This window comes from Chiloscyllium punctatum, chromosome 24 (genome assembly GCF_047496795.1).
Source record: "Chiloscyllium punctatum isolate Juve2018m chromosome 24, sChiPun1.3, whole genome shotgun sequence".
Lineage (NCBI taxonomy): Eukaryota > Metazoa > Chordata > Chondrichthyes > Orectolobiformes > Hemiscylliidae > Chiloscyllium > Chiloscyllium punctatum.
Window position 1 is genome coordinate 1,912,995 of NC_092762.1, and position 23,364 is coordinate 1,936,358.

At 44.8% G+C, this 23,364-nt stretch overlaps 11 non-coding genes across 11 annotated transcripts; all 11 read right to left on the bottom strand.

Annotated features, from left to right (window-relative positions):
- Positions 1-747: 747 nt before the first annotated feature.
- On the bottom strand, positions 748-821 carry trnai-aau (transfer RNA isoleucine (anticodon AAU)). The gene has a single exon. It is a non-coding gene; the product is annotated as a tRNA-Ile (tRNA).
- Positions 822-2,870: 2,049 nt separating this feature from the next.
- On the bottom strand, positions 2,871-2,944 carry trnai-aau (transfer RNA isoleucine (anticodon AAU)). Its single transcript has one exon. It is a non-coding gene; the product is annotated as a tRNA-Ile (tRNA).
- A 2,050-nt stretch (positions 2,945-4,994) lies between these two features.
- trnai-aau (transfer RNA isoleucine (anticodon AAU)) lies at positions 4,995-5,068 on the bottom strand. Its single transcript has one exon. It is a non-coding gene; the product is annotated as a tRNA-Ile (tRNA).
- A 2,037-nt stretch (positions 5,069-7,105) lies between these two features.
- Positions 7,106-7,179, bottom strand: trnai-aau (transfer RNA isoleucine (anticodon AAU)). Its single transcript has one exon. It is a non-coding gene; the product is annotated as a tRNA-Ile (tRNA).
- Positions 7,180-9,208: 2,029 nt separating this feature from the next.
- Positions 9,209-9,282, bottom strand: trnai-aau (transfer RNA isoleucine (anticodon AAU)). The gene has a single exon. It is a non-coding gene; the product is annotated as a tRNA-Ile (tRNA).
- Positions 9,283-11,319: 2,037 nt separating this feature from the next.
- Positions 11,320-11,393, bottom strand: trnai-aau (transfer RNA isoleucine (anticodon AAU)). The gene has a single exon. It is a non-coding gene; the product is annotated as a tRNA-Ile (tRNA).
- A 2,049-nt stretch (positions 11,394-13,442) lies between these two features.
- On the bottom strand, positions 13,443-13,516 carry trnai-aau (transfer RNA isoleucine (anticodon AAU)). Its single transcript has one exon. It is a non-coding gene; the product is annotated as a tRNA-Ile (tRNA).
- Positions 13,517-15,568: 2,052 nt separating this feature from the next.
- Positions 15,569-15,642, bottom strand: trnai-aau (transfer RNA isoleucine (anticodon AAU)). Its single transcript has one exon. It is a non-coding gene; the product is annotated as a tRNA-Ile (tRNA).
- A 2,038-nt stretch (positions 15,643-17,680) lies between these two features.
- Positions 17,681-17,754, bottom strand: trnai-aau (transfer RNA isoleucine (anticodon AAU)). The gene has a single exon. It is a non-coding gene; the product is annotated as a tRNA-Ile (tRNA).
- A 2,029-nt stretch (positions 17,755-19,783) lies between these two features.
- On the bottom strand, positions 19,784-19,857 carry trnai-aau (transfer RNA isoleucine (anticodon AAU)). Its single transcript has one exon. It is a non-coding gene; the product is annotated as a tRNA-Ile (tRNA).
- Positions 19,858-21,894: 2,037 nt separating this feature from the next.
- Positions 21,895-21,968, bottom strand: trnai-aau (transfer RNA isoleucine (anticodon AAU)). The gene has a single exon. It is a non-coding gene; the product is annotated as a tRNA-Ile (tRNA).
- Positions 21,969-23,364: the final 1,396 nt, after the last annotated feature.

A 23,364-nucleotide genomic window follows, 5' to 3' on the forward strand; every position in this document is an offset into this window, starting at 1 on the left:
CTCTTCCCGCTTTGCTACCCTTCTCCTCTGTGTTCGATTTTGTCTCTGCTTCACCCATCCCTCACATATTTTGTCACATAGCGCTGGCTTCAGCCTGGGTCATTCACGCCTCTTAATCTCCCTCTAATCTCTGCATGCACTGTCATTATCACCTTTGCATCTGGAGCCTTGACTCACCTTCTCTCAGCGTGGTATAAATAGCTCCATAATACTCCCCCTTTGTTTTTATCTTAATCTTTAATCAGTTAGACTGGAAACGTCAGCTCTTTTCTCTCCTTGCAGATGGTGCCAGACCTGCAGAGATTTTCCAGCATTTTCTCTTTTGGTTTCAGATTCCAGCATCCGCAGTAATTTGCTTTTATTAATGGCTCTATGATATTGCTGGTGATATGATAACTCCAGTGTCGATGCATGAGAGGTGAGCAAGCGAACGAATTGCCTCTGGAAGTCGTGTGACGAGTATTAACAGAGATCCAGGAAAATAACACGAACGAATCTTTGATTGAATTGAAGCGTGAACTGTGGTTCTCCTCCGAGACGGTGCCAGGTCTGCCTAAGACTGCACATATTTCATGTTTTGCATTTGTTGGTGAAAACAACTGAGATTGGTTGTTTTGCTGCAGTCATCACGGGTACGGCGATCAAGTCGTGCGTCTAACTCTGTCAAATGTTTTATTGCGCAGATGGCGCTTCCGCCTTTCTGGAGCACGTTGTTTGGAAACACAGCAACCACACAAGCGCTGCATGTGGTCAGTGTGGGGATCGAACCCACGACCTTGGCGTTATTAGCACCACGCTCTAACCGGCTGAGCTAACCGACCAACGCGGGCGGCCCAGCGAAATCCTATATTGCCGCTGCTCACAACCACGGCTGCTCTGCATTTTCTGCTTCTCATCGATCGCACGATAGTCTGTCTGAAGTATTTCCTTTCGTTGCAAAGCTTTTCAACAAAAATAAAACATTTACTTTTCCGAACGCGCATACTCGAGTTAACTATTTGCTCTGATATCTCAAATTAAGCACAAAGTCCGGACGCATGCAATTTCAATCGCAACGCCACCAGCTCAGCTGCAGCTTCTCACGTTGACAAATTTCGTCTGGAGAACCGTACCTTCAACGATCGCTCACTGTTTTTCTGGATACTCACAGACCTTTTGAGTCAGGGTTACGTGCTGCTGATTAACTGCTACGAACCTTATGCCAAATGCATTTGAATTGTAATCTATCAGTGGGGTTCTTTCTGCTCCCGAACGACGCAGTTGCTTTGGTGTCAGCAGCATCTCAGAAGTCAATTGCACGTTTTGCTCAATGACTCATGTTGCTTATGAAATCTTCGTTTGACAGCATATTTAGCAAGTTGTCAGGCCTTCCTGCAGAGTTTGTCAGCGACAGGTCAGCTGCTAAAATGATTGCTTCAGACAGCATGCTACATCATCCTACATTTGAAAATGGAAAAGGTGCAAACGTTTACAGGCTGAACACTCGCTCACTATTTCGCCTGGCGCGTCAGAGGCTGGGAGCTGATCTTACGGAGGTTTTTCAATCATGAGGGGAATGAATCGGGTAAATAGACAAGTTCCTTTCGCTCAGGTGGGGCAGTTCAGAACTAGAGGGTATAAATCTGGTGTGAGAGGGTGAGAATTCGAAAGGCAGTGAGGGGCAACGGCTGCACGCAGAGGGTGGTGCGTTTCTGGAATAAGTTACCAGACGAGCTGGTGATGGATGGTATAATTCCAATACTGTTAAGGAATCTGGGCGTGTACTTGAATAGGAAAGGGTTAGAGAGAAATGGGTCAAGTGCATGCAATCGCGTCTGGATCATTTGAGGATATCTGTTCGGAATGGACGAGTGCGACCGAAGACTGTGTTTTCAGTGCTGTCCATATCTAATGGCTCTATGATAGTGCAGGTGAAATGATAAAAAAGATAAATAAAAAAAAGAAGTAAAATTGTCTGAAGTTGTTGAATTCTAACAACTTCAGGTGATTTTATTTCAATTATTTTATTTAACTTTTTTAGTTGTGTTTTTTTTCACTGTTCTGTACCTCTTATTTCTTGACTGTCTCTCTTTCTCTCGCTCCCCACTATCTCAATACCTTTTTCCTATCCTCTTCCCGCTTTGCTACCCTTCTCCCCTGTTTTCCATTTTGTCTCTGCTTCACCATTCCCTCACATATTTTGTCACATAGCGCTGCCTTCAGCCTGGGTCATTCACGCCTCTTAATCTCCCTTTAATCTCTCCATGCACTGTCATTATCACCTTTGCATCTGGAGCCTTGACTCACATTCTCTCAGCGTGGTATAAATAGCTCCATAATACTCCCCCTTTGTTTTTATCTTAATCTTTAATCAGTTAGACTGGAAACGTCAGCTCTTTTCTCTCCTTGCAGATGGTGCCAGACCTGCAGAGATTTTCCAGCATTTTCTCTTTTGGTTTCAGATTCCAGCATCCGCAGTAATTTGCTTTTATTAATGGCTCTATGATATTGCTGGTGATATGATAACTCCAGTGTCGATGCATGAGAGGTGAGCAAGCGAACGAATTGCCTCTGGAAGTCGTGTGACGAGTATCAACAGAGATCCAGGAAAATAACACGAACGAATCTTTGATTGAATTGAAGCGTGAACTCTGGTTCTCCTCCGAGACGGTGCCAGGTCTGCCTAATACTGCACATATTTCATGTTTTGCATTTGTTGGTGAAAACAACTGAGACTGGTTGTTTTGCTGCAGGCAACATCCACCAGTCATCACGGGTACGGCGATCAAGTCGTGCGTCTAACCCTGTCAAATGTTTTATTGCGCAGATGGCGCTTCCGGCTTTCTGGAGCACGTTGTTTGGAAACACAGCAACCACAAAAGCGCTGCATGTGGTCAGTGTGGGGATCGAACCCACGACCTTGGCGTTATTAGCACCACGCTCTAACCAGCTGAGCTAACCGACCAACGCGGGCGGCCCAGCGAAAGCAAATGCCTATATTGCCGGTGCTCACAACCACGGCTGCTCTGCATTTTCTGCTTCTCATCGATCGCACGATAGTCTGAAGTATTTCCTTTCGTTGCAAAGATTTTCAACAAAAATAAAACATTTACTTTTCCGAACGCGCATACTCGAGTTAACCATTTGCTCTGATATCTCAAATTAAGCACAAAGTCCGGACGCATGCAATTTCAATCGCAACGCCACCAGCTCAGCTGCAGCTTCTCACGTTGACAAATTTCGTCTGGAGAACCGTACCTTCAACGATCGCTCACTGTTTTTCTGGATACTCACCGACCTTTTGAGTCAGGGTTACGTGCTGCTGATTAACTGCTACGAACCTTATGCCAAATGCATTTGAATTGTAATCTATCAGTGGGGTTCTTTCTGCTCCCGAACGACGCAGTTGCTTTGGTGTCAGCAGCAGCTCAGAAGTCAATTGCACGTTTTGCTCAATGACTCATGTTGCTTATGAAATCTTCGTTTGACAGCATATTTAGCAAGTTGTCAGGCCTTCCTGCAGAGTTTGTCAGCGACAGGTCAGCTGCTAAAATGATTGCTTCAGACAGCATGCTACATCATCCGACATTTGAAAATGGAAAAGGTGCAAACGTTTACAGGCTGAACACTCGCTCACTATTTCGCCTGGCGCGTCAGAGGCTGGGAGCTGATCTTACGGAGGTTTTTCAATCATGAGGGGCATGAATCGGGTAAATAGACAAGTTCCTTTCGCTTAGGTGGGGCAGTTCAGAACTAGAGGGTATAAATCTGGTGTGGGAGGGTGAGAATTCGAAAGGCAGTGAGGGGCAACGGCTGCACGCAATGGTGGTGCGTTTCTGGAATAAGTTACCAGACGAGCTGGTGATGGATGGTATAATTCCAATACTGTTAAGGAATCTGGGCGTGTACTTGAATAGGAAAGGGTTAGAGAGAAATGGGTCAAGTGCATGCAATCGCGGCTGGATCAGTTGAGGATATCTGTTCGGAATGGACGAGTGCGACCGAAGACTGTGTTTTCAGTGCTGTCCATATCTAATGGCTCTATGATAGTGCAGGTGAAATGATAAAAAAGATAAATAAAAAAAAGAAGTAAAATTGTCTGAAGTTGTTGAATTCTAACAACTTCAGGTAATTTTATTTCAATTATTTTATTTAACTTTTTTAGTTGTGTTTTTTTTCACTGTTCTGTACCTCTTATTTCTTGACTGTCTCTCTTTCTCTCGCTCCCCACTATCTCAATACCTTTTTCCTATCCTCTTCCCACTTTGCTACCCTTCTCCCCTGTTTTCCATTTTGTCTCTGCTTCACCATTCCCTCACATATTTTGTCACATAGCGCTGCCTTCAGCCTGGGTCATTCACGCCTCTTAATCTCCCTTTAATCTCTCCATGCACTGTCATTATCACCTTTGCATCTGGAGCCTTGACTCACATTCTCTCAGCGTGGTATAAATAGCTCCATAATACTCCCCCTTTGTTTTTATCTTAATCTTTAATCATTTAGACTGGAAACGTCAGCTCTTTTCTCTCCTTGCAGATGGTTCCAGACCTGCAGAGATTTTCCAGCATTTTCTCTTTTGGTTTCAGATTCCAGCATCCGCAGTAATTTGCTTTTATTAATGGCTCTATGATATTGCTGGTGATATGATAACTCCAGTGTCGATGCATGAGAGGTGAGCAAGCGAACGAATTGCCTCTGGAAGTCGTGTGACGAGTATCAACAGAGATCCAGGAAAATAACACGAACGAATCTTTGATTGAATTGAAGCGTGAACTCTGGTTCTCCTCCGAGACGGTGCCAGGTCTGCCTAATACTGCACATATTTCATGTTTTGTATTTGTTGGTGAAAACAACTGAGACTGGTTGTTTTGCTGCAGGCAACATCCACCAGTCATCACGGGTACGGCGATCAAGTCGTGCGTCTAACCCTGTCAAATGTTTTATTGCGCAGATGGCGCTTCCGGCTTTTTGGAGCACGTTGTTTGGAAACACAGCAACCACAAAAGCGCTGCATGTGGTCAGTGTGGGGATCGAACCCACGACCTTGGCGTTATTAGCACCACGCTCTAACCAGCTGAGCTAACCGACCAACGCGGGCGGCCCTGCGAAAGCAAATGCCTATATTGCCGGTGCTCACAACCACGGCTGCTCTGCATTTTCTGCTTCTCATCGATCGCACGATAGTCTGAAGTATTTCCTTTCGTTGCAAAGATTTTCAACAAAAATAAAACATTTACTTTTCCGAACGCGCATACTCGAGTTAACTATTTGCTCTGATATCTAAAATTAAGCACAAAGTCCGGGCGCATGCAATTTCAATCGCAACGCCACCAGCTCAGCTGCAGCTTCTCACGTTGACAAATTTCGTCTGGAGAACCGTACCTTCAACGATCGCTCACTGTTCTTCTGGATACTCACAGACCTTTTGAGTCAGGATTACGTGCTGTTGACTAACTGCGGCGAGCCTTATGCCAAATGCATTTGAATTGTAATCTATCAGTGGGGTTCTTTCTGCTCCCGAACGACGCAGTTGCTTTGGTGTCAGCAACAGCTCAGAAGTCAATTGCACGTTTTGCGCAATGACTCATGTTGCTTATGAAATCTTCGTTTGACAGCATATTTAGCAAGTTGTCAGGCCTTCCTGCAGAGTTTGTCAGCGACAGGTCAGCTGCTAAAATGATTGCTTCAGACAGCATGCTACATCATCGTACATTTGAAAATGGAAAGGTGCAAACGTTTACAGGCTGAACACTCGCTCACTATTTCGCCTGGCACGTCAGAGGCTGGGAGCTGAACTTACGGAGGTTTTTCAATCATGAGGGGAATGAATCGGGGAAATAGACAAGTTCCTTTCGCTCAGGTGGGGCAGTTCAGAACTAGAGGGTATAAATCTGGTGTGGGAGGGTGAGAATTCGAAAGGCAGTGAGGGGCAACGGCTGCACGCAGAGGGTGGTGCGTTTCTGGAATAAGTTACCAGACGAGCCGGTGATGGATGGTATAATTCCAATACTAATAAGGAATCTGGGCGTGTACTTGAATAGGAAAGGTTTAGAGAGAAATGGGTCAAGTGCATGCAATCGCGGCTGGATCAGTTGAGGATATCTGTTCGGAATGGACGAGTGCGACCGAAGACGGTGTTTTCAGTGCTGTCCATATCTAATGGCTCTATGATAGTACAGGTGAAATGATAAAAAAGATAAATAAAAAAAAAGAAGTAAAATTGTCTGAAGTTGTTGAATTCTAACAACTTCAGGTAATTTTATTTCAATTATTTTATTTAACTTTTTTAGTTGTGTTTTTTTTTCACTGTTCTGTACCTCTTATTTCTTGACTGTCTCTCTTTCTCTCGCTCCCCACTCTCTCAATACCTTTTTCCTCTCCTCTTCCCGCTTTGCTACCCTTCTCCCCTGTGTTCGATTTTGTCTCTGCTTCACCCATCCCTCACATATTTTGTCACATAGCGCTGGCTTCAGCCTGGGTCATTCACGCTTCTTAATCTCCCTTTAATCTCTCCATGCACTGTCATTATCACCTTTGCATCTGGAGCCTTGACTCACCTTCTCTCAGCGTGGTATAAATAGCTCCATAATACTCCCCTTTGTTTTTATCTTTATCTTTAATCAGTTAGACTGGAAACGTCAGCTCTTTTCTCTCCTTGCAGATGGTGCCAGACCTGCTGAGATTTTCCAGCATTTTCTCTTTTGGTTTCAGATTCCAGCATCCGCAGTAATTTGCTTTTATTAATGGCTCTATGATATTGCTGGTGATATGATAACTCCAGTGTCGATGCATGAGAGGTGAGCAAGCGAACGAATTGCCTCTGGAAGTCGTGTGACGAGTATCAACAGAGATCCAGGAAAATAACACGAACGAATCTTTGATTGAATTGAAGCGTGAACTCTGGTTCTCCTCCGAGACGGTGCCAGGTCTGCCTAAGACTGCACATATTTCATGTTTTGCATTTGTTGGTGAAAACAACAGAGATTGGTTGTTTTGCTGCAGTCATCACGGGGACGGCGATCAAGTCGTGCGTCTAACCCTGTCAAATGTTTTATTGCGCAGATGGCGCTTCCGGCTTTTTGGAGCACGTTGTTTGGAAACACAGCAACCACAAAAGCGCTGCATGTGGTCAGTGTGGGGATCGAACCCACGACCTTGGCGTTATTAGCACCACGCTCTAACCAGCTGCGCTAACCGACCAACGCGGGCGGCCCAGCGAAAGCAAATGCCTATATTGCCGGTGCTCACAACCACGGCTGCTCTGCATTTTCTGCTTCTCATCGATCGCACGATAGTCTGAAGTATTTCCTTTCGTTGCAAAGATTTTCAACAAAAATAAAACATTTACTTTTCCGAACGCGCATACTCGAGTTAACTATTTGCTCTGATATCTAAAATTAAGCACAAAGTCCGGACGCATGCAATTTCAATCGCAACGCCACCAGCTCAGCTGCAGCTTCTCACGTTGACAAATTTCGTCTGGAGAACCGTACCTTCAACGATCGCTCACTGTTCTTCTGGACACTCACAGACCTTTGGAGTCAGGATTACGTGCTGTTGACTAACTGCGGCGAGCCTTATGCCAAATGCATTTGAATTGTAATCTATCAGTGGGGTTCTTTCTGCTCCCGAACGACGCAGTTGCTTTGGTGTCAGCAACAGCTCAGAAGTCAATTGCACGTTTTGCGCAATGACTCATGTTGCTTATGAAATCTTCGTTTGACAGCATATTTAGCAAGTTGTCAGGCCTTCCTGCAGAGTTTGTCAGCGACAGGTCAGCTGCTAAAATGATTGCTTCAGACAGCATGCTACATCATCCGACATTTGAAAATGGAAAAGGTGCAAACGTTTACAGGCTGAACACTCGCTCACTATTTCGCCTGGCACGTCAGAGGCTGGGAGCTGATCTTACGGAGGTTTTTCAATCATGAGGGGAATGAATCGGAGAAATAGACAAGTTCCTTTCGCTCAGGTGGGGCAGTTCAGAACTAGAGGGTATAAATCTGGTGTGGGAGGGTGAGAATTCGAAAGGCAGTGAGGGGCAACGGCTGCACGCAGAGGGTGGTGCGTTTCTGGAATAAGTTACCAGACGAGCCGGTGATGGATGGTATAATTCCAATACTAATAAGGAATCTGGGCGTGTACTTGAATAGGAAAGGTTTAGAGAGAAATGGGTCAAGTGCATGCAATCGCGGCTGGATCAGTTGAGGATATCTGTTCGGAATGGACGAGTGCGACCGAAGACGGTGTTTTCAGTGCTGTCCATATCTAATGGCTCTATGATAGTACAGGTGAAATGATAAAAAAGATAAATAAAAAAAAGAAGTAAAATTGTCTGAAGTTGTTGAATTCTAACAACTTCAGGTAATTTTATTTCAATTATTTTATTTAACTTTTTTAGTTGTGTTTTTTTTTCACTGTTCTGTACCTCTTATTTCTTGACTGTCTCTCTTTCTCTCGCTCCCCACTCTCTCAATACCTTTTTCCTCTCCTCTTCCCGCTTTGCTACCCTTCTCCCCTGTGTTCGATTTTGTCTCTGCTTCACCCATCCCTCACATATTTTGTCACATAGCGCTGGCTTCAGCCTGGGTCATTCACGCCTCTTAATCTCCCTCTAATCTCTGCATGCACTGTCATTATCACCTTTGCATCTGGAGCCTTGACTCACCTTCTCTCAGCGTGGTATAAATAGCTCCATAATACTCCCCTTTGTTTTTATCTTTATCTTTAATCAGTTAGACTGGAAACGTCAGCTCTTTTCTCTCCTTGCAGATGGTGCCAGACCTGCAGAGATTTTCCAGCATTTTCTCTTTTGGTTTCAGATTCCAGCATCCGCAGTAATTTGCTTTTATTAATGGCTCTATGATATTGCTGGTGATATGATAACTCCAGTGTCGATGCATGAGAGGTGAGCAAGCGAACGAATTGCCTCTGGAAGTCGTGTGACGAGTATTAACAGAGATCCAGGAAAATAACACGATCGAATCTTTGATTGAATTGAAGCGTGAACTGTGGTTCTCCTCCGAGACGGTGCCAGGTCTGCCTAAGACTGCACATATTTCATGTTTTGCATTTGTTGGTGAAAACAACTGAGATGGGTTGTTTTGCTGCAGTCATCACGGGGACGGCGATCAAGTCGTGCGTCTAACCCTGTCAAATGTTTTATTGCGCAGATGGCGCTTCCGGAGCACGTTGTTTGGAAACACAGCAACCACACAAGCGCTGCATGTGGTCAGTGTGGGGATCGAACCCACGACCTTGGCGTTATTAGCACCACGCTCTAACCAGCTGAGCTAACCGACCAACGCGGGCGGCCCAGCGAAAGCAAATGCCTATATTGCCGGTGCTCACAACCACGGCTGTTCTGCATTTTCTGCTTCTCATCGATCGCACGATAGTCTGAAGTATTTCCTTTCGTTGCAAAGCTTTTCAACAAAAATAAAACATTTACTTTTCCGAATGCGCATACTCGAGTTAACTATTTGCTCTGATATCTCAAATTAAGCACAAAGTCCGGACGCATGCAATTTCAATCGCAACGCCACCAGCTCAGCTGCAGCTTCTCACGTTGACAAATTTCGTCTGGAAAACCGTACCTTCAACGATCGCTCACTGTTCTTCTGGATACTCACAGACCTTTGGAGTCAGGGTTACGTGCTGCTGATTAACTGCGGCGAGCCTTATGCCAAATGCATTTGAATTGTAATCTATCAGTGGGGTTCTTTCTGCTCCAGAACGACGCAGTTGCTTTGGTGTCAGCAACAGCTCAGAAGTCAATTGCACGTTTTGCGCAATGACTCATGTTGCTTATGAAATCTTCGTTTGACTGCATATTTAGCAAGTTGTCAGGCCTTCCTGCAGAGTTTGTCAGCGACAGGTCAGCTGCTAAAATGATTGCTTCAGACAGCATGCGACATCATCCTACATTTGAAAATGGAAAAGGTGCAAACGTTTACAGGCTGAACACTCGCTCACTATTTCGCCTGGCGCGTCAGAGGCTGGGAGCTGATCTTACGGAGGTTTTTCAATCATGAGGGGAATGAATCGGGGAAATAGACAAGTTCCTTTCGCTCAGGTGGGGCAGTTCAGAACTAGAGGGTATAAATCTGGTGTGGGAGGGTGAGAATTCGAAAGGCAGTGAGGGGCAACGGCTGCACGCAGAGGGTGGTGCGTTTCTGGAATAAGTTACCAGACGAGCCGGTGATGGATGGTATAATTCCAATACTGTTAAGGAATCTGGGCGTGTACTTGAATAGGAAAGGTTTAGAGAGAAATGGGTCAAGTGCATGCAATCGCGGCTGGATCAGTTGAGGATATCTGTTCGGAATGGACGAGTGCGATCGAAGACGGTGTTTTCAGTGCTGTCCATATCTAATGGCTCTATGATAGTACAGGTGAAATGATAAAAAAGATAAATAAAAAAAAGAAGTAAAATTGTCTGAAGTTGTTGAATTCTAACAACTTCAGGTAATTTTATTTCAATTATTTTATTTAACTTTTTTAGTTGTGTTTTTTTTTCACTGTTCTGTACCTCTTATTTCTTGACTGTCTCTCTTTCTCTCGCTCCCCACTCTCTCAATACCTTTTTCCTCTCCTCTTCCCGCTTTGCTACCCTTCTCCCCTGTGTTCGATTTTGTCTCTGCTTCACCCATCCCTCACATATTTTGTCACATAGCGCTGGCTTCAGCCTGGGTCATTCACGCCTCTTAATCTCCCTTTAATCTCTGCATGCACTGTCATTATCACCTTTGCATCTGGAGCCTTGACTCACCTTCTCTCAGCGTGGTATAAATAGCTCCATAATACTCCCCTTTGTTTTCATCTTTATCTTTAATCAGTTAGACTGGAAACGTCAGCTCTTTTCTCTCCTTGCAGATGGTGCCAGACCTGCAGAGATTTTCCAGCATTTTCTCTTTTGGTTTCAGATTCCAGCATCCGCAGTAATTTGCTTTTATTAATGGCTCTATGATATTGCTGGTAATATGATAACTCCAGTGTCGATGCATGAGAGGTGAGCAAGTGAACGAATTGCCTCTGGAAGTCGTGTGACGAGTATTAACAGAGATCCAGGAAAATAACGCGAACGAATCTTTGATTGAATTGAAGCGTGAACTGTGGTTCTCCTCCGAGACGTTGCCAGGTCTGCCTAATACTGCACAAATTTCATGTTTTGCATTTGTTGGTGAAAAAAACTGTGATTGGTTGTTTTGCTGCAGTCATCACGGGGACGGCGATCAAGTCGTGCGTCTAACCCTGTCAAATGTTTTATTGCGCAGATGGCGCTTCCGGCTTTCTGGAGCACGTTGTTTGAAAACACCGCAACCAAACAAGCGCGGCAGGTGGTCAGTGTGGGGATCGAACCCACGACCTTGGCGTTATTAGCACCACGCTCTAACCGGCTGAGCTAACCGACCAACGCGGGCGGCCCAGCGAAAGCCTATATTGCCGGTGCTCACAACCACGGCTGCTCTGCATTTTCTGCTTCTCATCGATTGCACGATAGTCTGTCTGAAGTATTTCCTTTCGTTGCAAAGCTTTTCAACAAAAATAAAACATTTACTTTTCCGAACGCGCATACTCGAGTTAACTATTTGCTCTGATATCTCAAATTAAGCACAAAGTCCGGACGCATGCAATTTCAATCGCAACGCCACCAGCTCAGCTGCAGCTTCTCACGTTGACAAATTTCGTCTGGAGAACCGTACCTTCAACGATCGCTCACTGTTTTTCTGGATACTCACAGACCTTTTGAGTCAGGGTTACGTGCTGCTGATTAACTGCTACGAACCTTATGCCAAATGCATTTGAATTGTAATCTATCAGTGGGGTTCTTTCTGCTCCCGAACGACGCAGTTGCTTTGGTGTCAGCAGCAGCTCAGAAGTCAATTGCACGTTTTGCTCAATGACTCATGTTGCTTATGAAATCTTCGTTTGACAGCATATTTAGCAAGTTGTCAGGCCTTCCTGCAGAGTTTGTCAGCGACAGGTCAGCTGCTAAAATGATTGCTTCAGACAGCATGCTACATCATCCGACATTTGAAAATGGAAAAGGTGCAAACGTTTACAGGCTGAACACTCGCTCACTATTTCGCCTGGCGCGTCAGAGGCTGGGAGCTGATCTTACGGAGGTTTTTCAATCATGAGGGGCATGAATCGGGTAAATAGACAAGTTCCTTTCGCTCAGGTGGGGCAGTTCAGAACTAGAGGGTATAAATCTGGTGTGGGAGGGTGAGAATTCGAAAGGCAGTGAGGGGCAACGGCTGCACGCAGAGGGTGGTGCGTTTCTGGAATAAGTTACCAGACGAGCTGGTGATGGATGGTATAATTCCAATACTGTTAAGGAATCTGGGCGTGTACTTGAATAGGAAAGGGTTAGAGAGAAATGGGTCAAGTGCATGCAATCGCGTCTGGATCAGTTGAGGATATCTGTTCGGAATGGACGAGTGCGACCGAAGACTGTGTTTTCAGTGCTGTCCATATCTAATGGCTCTATGATAGTGCAGGTGAAATGATAAAAAAGATAAATAAAAAAAAGAAGTAAAATTGTCTGAAGTTGTTGAATTCTAACAACTTCAGGTAATTTTATTTCAATTATTTTATTTAACTTTTTTAGTTGTGTTTTTTTTCACTGTTCTGTACCTCTTATTTCTTGACTGTCTCTCTTTCTCTCGCTCCCCACTATCTCAATACCTTTTTCCTATCCTCTTCCCGCTTTGCTACCCTTCTCCCCTGTTTTCCATTTTGTCTCTGCTTCACCATTCCCTCACATATTTTGTCACATAGCGCTGCCTTCAGCCTGGGTCATTCACGCCTCTTAATCTCCCTTTAATCTCTCCATGCACTGTCATTATCACCTTTGCATCTGGAGCCTTGACTCACATTCTCTCAGCGTGGTATAAATAGCTCCATAATACTCCCCCTTTGTTTTTATCTTAATCTTTAATCAGTTAGACTGGAAACGTCAGCTCTTTTCTCTCCTTGCAGATGGTGCCAGACCTGCAGAGATTTTCCAGCATTTTCTCTTTTGGTTTCAGATTCCAGCATCCGCAGTAATTTGCTTTTATTAATGGCTCTATGATATTGCTGGTGATATGATAACTCCAGTGTCGATGCATGAGAGGTGAGCAAGCGAACGAATTGCCTCTGGAAGTCGTGTGACGAGTATCAACAGAGATCCAGGAAAATAACACGAACGAATCTTTGATTGAATTGAAGCGTGAACTCTGGTTCTCCTCCGAGACGGTGCCAGGTCTGCCTAATACTGCACATATTTCATGTTTTGCATTTGTTGGTGAAAACAACTGAGACTGGTTGTTTTGCTGCAGGCAACATCCACCAGTCATCACGGGTACGGCGATCAAGTCGTGCGTCTAACCCTGTCAAATGTTTTATTGCGCAGATGGCGCTTCCGGCTTTCTGGAGCACGTTGTTTGGAAACACAGCAACCACAAAAGCGCTGCATGTGGTCAGTGTGGGGATCGAACCCACGACCTTGGCGTTATTAGCACCACGCTCTAACCAGCTGAGCTAACCGACCAACGCGGGCGGCCCAGCGAAAGCAAATGCCTATATTGCCGGTGCTCACAACCACGGCTGCTCTGCATTTTCTGCTTCTCATCGATCGCACGATAGTCTGAAGTATTTCCTTTCGTTGCAAAGATTTTCAACAAAAATAAAACATTTACTTTTCCGAACGCGCATACTCGAGTTAACCATTTGCTCTGATATCTCAAATTAAGCACAAAGTCCGGACGCATGCAATTTCAATCGCAACGCCACCAGCTCAGCTGCAGCTTCTCACGTTGACAAATTTCGTCTGGAGAACCGTACCTTCAACGATCGCTCACTGTTTTTCTGGATACTCACCGACCTTTTGAGTCAGGGTTACGTGCTGCTGATTAACTGCTACGAACCTTATGCCAAATGCATTTGAATTGTAATCTATCAGTGGGGTTCTTTCTGCTCCCGAACGACGCAGTTGCTTTGGTGTCAGCAGCAGCTCAGAAGTCAATTGCACGTTTTGCTCAATGACTCATGTTGCTTATGAAATCTTCGTTTGACAGCATATTTAGCAAGTTGTCAGGCCTTCCTGCAGAGTTTGTCAGCGACAGGTCAGCTGCTAAAATGATTGCTTCAGACAGCATGCTACATCATCCGACATTTGAAAATGGAAAAGGTGCAAACGTTTACAGGCTGAACACTCGCTCACTATTTCGCCTGGCGCGTCAGAGGCTGGGAGCTGATCTTACGGAGGTTTTTCAATCATGAGGGACATATGAATCGGGTAAATAGACAAGTTCCTTTCGCTTAGGTGGGGCAGTTCAGAACTAGAGGGTATAAATCTGGTGTGGGAGGGTGAGAATTCGAAAGGCAGTGAGGGGCAACGGCTGCACGCAATGGTGGTGCGTTTCTGGAATAAGTTACCAGACGAGCTGGTGATGGATGGTATAATTCCAATACTGTTAAGGAATCTGGGCGTGTACTTGAATAGGAAAGGGTTAGAGAGAAATGGGTCAAGTGCATGCAATCGCGGCTGGATCAGTTGAGGATATCTGTTCGGAATGGACGAGTGCGACCGAAGACTGTGTTTTCAGTGCTGTCCATATCTAATGGCTCTATGATAGTGCAGGTGAAATGATAAAAAAGATAAATAAAAAAAAGAAGTAAAATTGTCTGAAGTTGTTGAATTCTAACAACTTCAGGTAATTTTATTTCAATTATTTTATTTAACTTTTTTAGTTGTGTTTTTTTTCACTGTTCTGTACCTCTTATTTCTTGACTGTCTCTCTTTCTCTCGCTCCCCACTATCTCAATACCTTTTTCCTATCCTCTTCCCACTTTGCTACCCTTCTCCCCTGTTTTCCATTTTGTCTCTGCTTCACCATTCCCTCACATATTTTGTCACATAGCGCTGCCTTCAGCCTGGGTCATTCACGCCTCTTAATCTCCCTTTAATCTCTCCATGCACTGTCATTATCACCTTTGCATCTGGAGCCTTGACTCACATTCTCTCAGCGTGGTAGAAATAGCTCCATAATACTCCCCCTTTGTTTTTATCTTAATCTTTAATCATTTAGACTGGAAACGTCAGCTCTTTTCTCTCCTTGCAGATGGTTCCAGACCTGCAGAGATTTTCCAGCATTTTCTCTTTTGGTTTCAGATTCCAGCATCCGCAGTAATTTGCTTTTATTAATGGCTCTATGATATTGCTGGTGATATGATAACTCCAGTGTCGATGCATGAGAGGTGAGCAAGCGAACGAATTGCCTCTGGAAGTCGTGTGACGAGTATCAACAGAGATCCAGGAAAATAACACGAACGAATCTTTGATTGAATTGAAGCGTGAACTCTGGTTCTCCTCCGAGACGGTGCCAGGTCTGCCTAATACTGCACATATTTCATGTTTTGTATTTGTTGGTGAAAACAACTGAGACTGGTTGTTTTGCTGCAGGCAACATCCACCAGTCATCACGGGTACGGCGATCAAGTCGTGCGTCTAACCCTGTCAAATGTTTTATTGCGCAGATGGCGCTTCCGGCTTTTTGGAGCACGTTGTTTGGAAACACAGCAACCACAAAAGCGCTGCATGTGGTCAGTGTGGGGATCGAACCCACGACCTTGGCGTTATTAGCACCACGCTCTAACCAGCTGAGCTAACCGACCAACGCGGGCGGCCCAGCGAAAGCAAATGCCTATATTGCCGGTGCTCACAACCACGGCTGCTCTGCATTTTCTGCTTCTCATCGATCGCACGATAGTCTGAAGTATTTCCTTTCGTTGCAAAGATTTTCAACAAAAATAAAACATTTACTTTTCCGAACGCGCATACTCGAGTTAACTATTTGCTCTGATATCTAAAATTAAGCACAAAGTCCGGGCGCATGCAATTTCAATCGCAACGCCACCAGCTCAGCTGCAGCTTCTCACGTTGACAAATTTCGTCTGGAGAACCGTACCTTCAACGATCGCTCACTGTTCTTCTGGATACTCACAGACCTTTTGAGTCAGGATTACGTGCTGTTGACTAACTGCGGCGAGCCTTATGCCAAAGGCATTTGAATTGTAATCTATCAGTGGGGTTCTTTCTGCTCCCGAACGACGCAGTTGCTTTGGTGTCAGCAACAGCTCAGAAGTCAATTGCACGTTTTGCGCAATGACTCATGTTGCTTATGAAATCTTCGTTTGACAGCATATTTAGCAAGTTGTCAGGCCTTCCTGCAGAGTTTGTCAGCGACAGGTCAGCTGCTAAAATGATTGCTTCAGACAGCATGCTACATCATCCGACATTTGAAAATGGAAAAGGTGCAAACGTTTACAGGCTGAACACTCGCTCACTATTTCGCCTGGCACGTCAGAGGCTGGGAGCTGAACTTACGGAGGTTTTTCAATCATGAGGGGAATGAATCGGGGAAATAGACAAGTTCCTTTCGCTCAGGTGGGGCAGTTCAGAACTAGAGGGTATAAATCTGGTGTGGGAGGGTGAGAATTCGAAAGGCAGTGAGGGGCAACGGCTGCACGCAGAGGGTGGTGCGTTTCTGGAATAAGTTACCAGACGAGCCGGTGATGGATGGTATAATTCCAATACTAATAAGGAATCTGGGCGTGTACTTGAATAGGAAAGGTTTAGAGAGAAATGGGTCAAGTGCATGCAATCGCGGCTGGATCAGTTGAGGATATCTGTTCGGAATGGACGAGTGCGACCGAAGACGGTGTTTTCAGTGCTGTCCATATCTAATGGCTCTATGATAGTACAGGTGAAATGATAAAAAAGATAAATAAAAAAAAAGAAGTAAAATTGTCTGAAGTTGTTGAATTCTAACAACTTCAGGTAATTTTATTTCAATTATTTTATTTAACTTTTTTAGTTGTGTTTTTTTTTCACTGTTCTGTACCTCTTATTTCTTGACTGTCTCTCTTTCTCTCGCTCCCCACTCTCTCAATACCTTTTTCCTCTCCTCTTCCCGCTTTGCTACCCTTCTCCCCTGTGTTCGATTTTGTCTCTGCTTCACCCATCCCTCACATATTTTGTCACATAGCGCTGGCTTCAGCCTGGGTCATTCACGCTTCTTAATCTCCCTTTAATCTCTCCATGCACTGTCATTATCACCTTTGCATCTGGAGCCTTGACTCACCTTCTCTCAGCGTGGTATAAATAGCTCCATAATACTCCCCTTTGTTTTTATCTTTATCTTTAATCAGTTAGACTGGAAACGTCAGCTCTTTTCTCTCCTTGCAGATGGTGCCAGACCTGCTGAGATTTTCCAGCATTTTCTCTTTTGGTTTCAGATTCCAGCATCCGCAGTAATTTGCTTTTATTAATGGCTCTATGATATTGCTGGTGATATGATAACTCCAGTGTCGATGCATGAGAGGTGAGCAAGCGAACGAATTGCCTCTGGAAGTCGTGTGACGAGTATCAACAGAGATCCAGGAAAATAACACGAACGAATCTTTGATTGAATTGAAGCGTGAACTCTGGTTCTCCTCCGAGACGGTGCCAGGTCTGCCTAAGACTGCACATATTTCATGTTTTGCATTTGTTGGTGAAAACAACAGAGATTGGTTGTTTTGCTGCAGTCATCACGGGGACGGCGATCAAGTCGTGCGTCTAACCCTGTCAAATGTTTTATTGCGCAGATGGCGCTTCCGGCTTTTTGGAGCACGTTGTTTGGAAACACAGCAACCACAAAAGCGCTGCATGTGGTCAGTGTGGGGATCGAACCCACGACCTTGGCGTTATTAGCACCACGCTCTAACCAGCTGAGCTAACCGACCAACGCGGGCGGCCCAGCGAAAGCAAATGCCTATATTGCCGGTGCTCACAACCACGGCTGCTCTGCATTTTCTGCTTCTCATCGATCGCACGATAGTCTGAAGTATTTCCTTTCGTTGCAAAGATTTTCAACAAAAATAAAACATTTACTTTTCCGAACGCGCATACTCGAGTTAACTATTTGCTCTGATATCTAAAATTAAGCACAAAGTCCGGACGCATGCAATTTCAATCGCAACGCCACCAGCTCAGCTGCAGCTTCTCACGTTGACAAATTTCGTCTGGAGAACCGTACCTTCAACGATCGCTCACTGTTCTTCTGGATACTCACAGACCTTTGGAGTCAGGATTACGTGCTGTTGACTAACTGCGGCGAGCCTTATGCCAAATGCATTTGAATTGTAATCTATCAGTGGGGTTCTTTCTGCTCCCGAACGACGCAGTTGCTTTGGTGTCAGCAACAGCTCAGAAGTCAATTGCACGTTTTGCGCAATGACTCATGTTGCTTATGAAATCTTCGTTTGACAGCATATTTAGCAAGTTGTCAGGCCTTCCTGCAGAGTTTGTCAGCGACAGGTCAGCTGCTAAAATGATTGCTTCAGACAGCATGCTACATCATCCGACATTTGAAAATGGAAAAGGTGCAAACGTTTACAGGCTGAACACTCGCTCACTATTTCGCCTGGCACGTCAGAGGCTGGGAGCTGATCTTACGGAGGTTTTTCAATCATGAGGGGAATGAATCGGAGAAATAGACAAGTTCCTTTCGCTCAGGTGGGGCAGTTCAGAACTAGAGGGTATAAATCTGGTGTGGGAGGGTGAGAATTCGAAAGGCAGTGAGGGGCAACGGCTGCACGCAGAGGGTGGTGCGTTTCTGGAATAAGTTACCAGACGAGCCGGTGATGGATGGTATAATTCCAATACTAATAAGGAATCTGGGCGTGTACTTGAATAGGAAAGGTTTAGAGAGAAATGGGTCAAGTGCATGCAATCGCGGCTGGATCAGTTGAGGATATCTGTTCGGAATGGACGAGTGCGACCGAAGACGGTGTTTTCAGTGCTGTCCATATCTAATGGCTCTATGATAGTACAGGTGAAATGATAAAAAAGATAAATAAAAAAAAGAAGTAAAATTGTCTGAAGTTGTTGAATTCTAACAACTTCAGGTAATTTTATTTCAATTATTTTATTTAACTTTTTTAGTTGTGTTTTTTTTTCACTGTTCTGTACCTCTTATTTCTTGACTGTCTCTCTTTCTCTCGCTCCCCACTCTCTCAATACATTTTTCCTCTCCTCTTCCCGCTTTGCTACCCTTCTCCCCTGTGTTCGATTTTGTTTCTGCTTCACCCATCCCTCACATATTTTGTCACATAGCGCTGGCTTCAGCCTGGGTCATTCACGCCTCTTAATCTCCCTCTAATCTCTGCATGCACTGTCATTATCACCTTTGCATCTGGAGCCTTGACTCACCTTCTCTCAGCGTGGTATAAATAGCTCCATAATACTCCCCTTTGTTTTTATCTTTATCTTTAATCAGTTAGACTGGAAACGTCAGCTCTTTTCTCTCCTTGCAGATGGTGCCAGACCTGCAGAGATTTTCCAGCATTTTCTCTTTTGGTTTCAGATTCCAGCATCCGCAGTAATTTGCTTTTATTAATGGCTCTATGATATTGCTGGTGATATGATAACTCCAGTGTCGATGCATGAGAGGTGAGCAAGCGAACGAATTGCCTCTGGAAGTCGTGTGACGAGTATTAACAGAGATCCAGGAAAATAACACGATCGAATCTTTGATTGAATTGAAGCGTGAACTGTGGTTCTCCTCCGAGACGGTGCCAGGTCTGCCTAAGACTGCACATATTTCATGTTTTGCATTTGTTGGTGAAAACAACTGAGATGGGTTGTTTTGCTGCAGTCATCACGGGGACGGCGATCAAGTCGTGCGTCTAACCCTGTCAAATGTTTTATTGCGCAGATGGCGCTTCCGGAGCACGTTGTTTGGAAACACAGCAACCACACAAGCGCTGCATGCGGTCAGTGTGGGGATCGAACCCACGACCTTGGCGTTATTAGCACCACGCTCTAACCAGCTGAGCTAACCGACCAACGCGGTCGGCCCAGCGAAAGCAAATGCCTATATTGCCGGTGCTCACAACCACGGCTGCTCTGCATTTTCTGCTTCTCATCGATCGCACGATAGTCTGAAGTATTTCCTTTCGTTGCAAAGATTTTCAACAAAAATAAAACATTTACTTTTCCGAACGCGCATACTCGAGTTAACCATTTGCTCTGATATCTCAAATTAAGCACAAAGTCCGGACGCATGCAATTTCAATCGCAACGCCACCAGCTCAGCTGCAGCTTCTCACGTTGACAAATTTCGTCTGGAGAACCGTACCTTCAACGATCGCTCACTGTTTTTCTGGATACTCACCGACCTTTTGAGTCAGGGTTACGTGCTGCTGATTAACTGCTACGAACCTTATGCCAAATGCATTTGAATTGTAATCTATCAGTGGGGTTCTTTCTGCTCCCGAACGACGCAGTTGCTTTGGTGTCAGCAGCAGCTCAGAAGTCAATTGCACGTTTTGCTCAATGACTCATGTTGCTTATGAAATCTTCGTTTGACAGCATATTTAGCAAGTTGTCAGGCCTTCCTGCAGAGTTTGTCAGCGACAGGTCAGCTGCTAAAATGATTGCTTCAGACAGCATGCTACATCATCCGACATTTGAAAATGGAAAAGGTGCAAACGTTTACAGGCTGAACACTCGCTCACTATTTCGCCTGGCGCGTCAGAGGCTGGGAGCTGATCTTACGGAGGTTTTTCAATCATGAGGGGCATGAATCGGGTAAATAGACAAGTTCCTTTCGCTCAGGTGGGGCAGTTCAGAACTAGAGGATATAAATCTGGTGTGGGAGGGTGAGAATTCGAAAGGCAGTGAGGGGCCACGGCTGCACGCAGAGGGTGGTGCGTTTCTGGAATAAGTTACCAGACGAGCTGGTGATGGATGGTATAATTCCAATACTAATAAGGAATCTGGGCGTGTACTTGAATAGGAAAGGGTTAGAGAGAAATGGGTCAAGTGCATGCAATCGCGTCTGGATCAGTTGAGGATATCTGTTCGGAATGGACGAGTGCGACCGAAGACTGTGTTTTCAGTGCTGTCCATATCTAATGGCTCTATGATAGTGCAGGTGAAATGATAAAAAAGATAAATAAAAAAAAGAAGTAAAATTGTCTGAAGTTGTTGAATTCTAACAACTTCAGGTAATTTTATTTCAATTATTTTATTTAACTTTTTTAGTTGTGTTTTTTTTCACTGTTCTGTACCTCTTATTTCTTGACTGTCTCTCTTTCTCTCGCTCCCCACTCTCTCAATACCTTTTTCCTATCCTCTTCCCGCTTTGCTACCCTTCTCCCCTGTTTACCATTTTGTCTCTGCTTCACCATTCCCTCACATATTTTGTCACATAGCGCTGGCTTCAGCCTGGGTCATTCACGCCTCTTAATCTCCCTTTAATCTCTCCATGCACTGTCATTATCACCTTTGCATCTGGAGCCTTGACTCACATTCTCTCAGCGTGGTATAAATAGCTCCATAATACTCCCCCTTTGTTTTTATCTTAATCTTTAATCAGTTAGACTGGAAACGTCAGCTCTTTTCTCTCCTTGCAGATGGTGCCAGACCTGCAGAGATTTTCCAGCATTTTCTCTTTTGGTTTCAGATTCCAGCATCCGCAGTAATTTGCTTTTATTAATGGCTCTATGATATTGCTGGTGATATGATAACTCCAGTGTCGATGCATGAGAGGTGAGCAAGCGAACGAATTGCCTCTGGAAGTCGTGTGACGAGTATTAACAGAGATCCAGGAAAAGAACACGAACGAATCTTTGATTGAATTGAAGCGTGAACTGTGGTTCTCCTCCGAGACGGTGCCAGGTCTGCCTAAGACTGCACATATTTCATGTTTTGTATTTGTTGGTGAAAACAACTGAGATTGGTTGTTTTGCTGCAGTCATCACGGGGACGGGGTTCAAGTCGTGCGTCTAACCCTGTCAAATGTTTTATTGCGCAGATGGCGCTTCCGGCTTTCTGGAGCACGTTGTTTGGAAACACAGCAACCACAAAAGCGCTGCATGTAGTCAGTGTGGGGATCGAACCCACGACCTTGGCGTTATTAGCACCACGCTCTAACCAGCTGAGCTAACCGACCAACGCGGGCGGCCCAGCGAAAGCAAATGCCTATATTGCCGGTGCTCACAACCACGGCTGTTCTGCATTTTCTGCTTCTCATCGATCGCACGATAGTCTGAAGTATTTCCTTTCGTTGCAAAGCTTTTCAACAAAAATAAAACATTTACTTTTCCGAATGCGCATACTCGAGTTAACTATTTGCTCTGATATCTCAAATTAAGCACAAAGTCCGGACGCATGCAATTTCAATCGCAACGCCACCAGCTCAGCTGCAGCTTCTCACGTTGACAAATTTCGTCTGGAAAACCGTACCTTCAACGATCGCTCACTGTTCTTCTGGATACTCACAGACCTTTGGAGTCAGGGTTACGTGCTGCTGATTAACTGCGGCGAGCCTTATGCCAAATGCATTTGAATTGTAATCTATCAGTGGGGTTCTTTCTGCTCCAGAACGACGCAGTTGCTTTGGTGTCAGCAACAGCTCAGAAGTCAATTGCACGTTTTGCGCAATGACTCATGTTGCTTATGAAATCTTCGTTTGACAGCATATTTAGCAAGTTGTCAGGCCTTCCTGCAGAGTTTGTCAGCGACAGGTCAGCTGCTAAAATGATTGCTTCAGACAGCATGCGACATCATCCTACATTTGAAAATGGAAAAGGTGCAAACGTTTACAGGCTGAACACTCGCTCACTATTTCGCCTGGCGCGTCAGAGGCTGGGAGCTGATCTTACGGAGGTTTTTCAATCATGAGGGGAATGAATCGGGGAAATAGACAAGTTCCTTTCGCTCAGGTGGGGCAGTTCAGAACTAGAGGGTATAAATCTGGTGTGGGAGGGTGAGAATTCGAAAGGCAGTGAGGGGCAACGGCTGCACGCAGAGGGTGGTGCGTTTCTGGAATAAGTTACCAGACGAGCCGGTGATGGATGGTATAATTCCAATACTGTTAAGGAATCTGGGCGTGTACTTGAATAGGAAAGGTTTAGAGAGAAATGGGTCAAGTGCATGCAATCGCGGCTGGATCAGTTGAGGATATCTGTTCGGAATGGACGAGTGCGATCGAAGACGGTGTTTTCAGTGCTGTCCATATCTAATGGCTCTATGATAGTACAGGTGAAATGATAAAAAAGATAAATAAAAAAAAGAAGTAAAATTGTCTGAAGTTGTTGAATTCTAACAACTTCAGGTAATTTTATTTCAATTATTTTATTTAACTTTTTTAGTTGTCTTTTTTTTTCACTGTTCTGTACCTCTTATTTCTTGACTGTCTCTCTTTCTCTCGCTCCCCACTCTCTCAATACCTTTTTCCTCTCCTCTTCCCGCTTTGCTACCCTTCTCCCCTGTGTTCGATTTTGTCTCTGCTTCACCCATCCCTCACATATTTTGTCACATAGCGCTGGCTTCAGCCTGGGTCATTC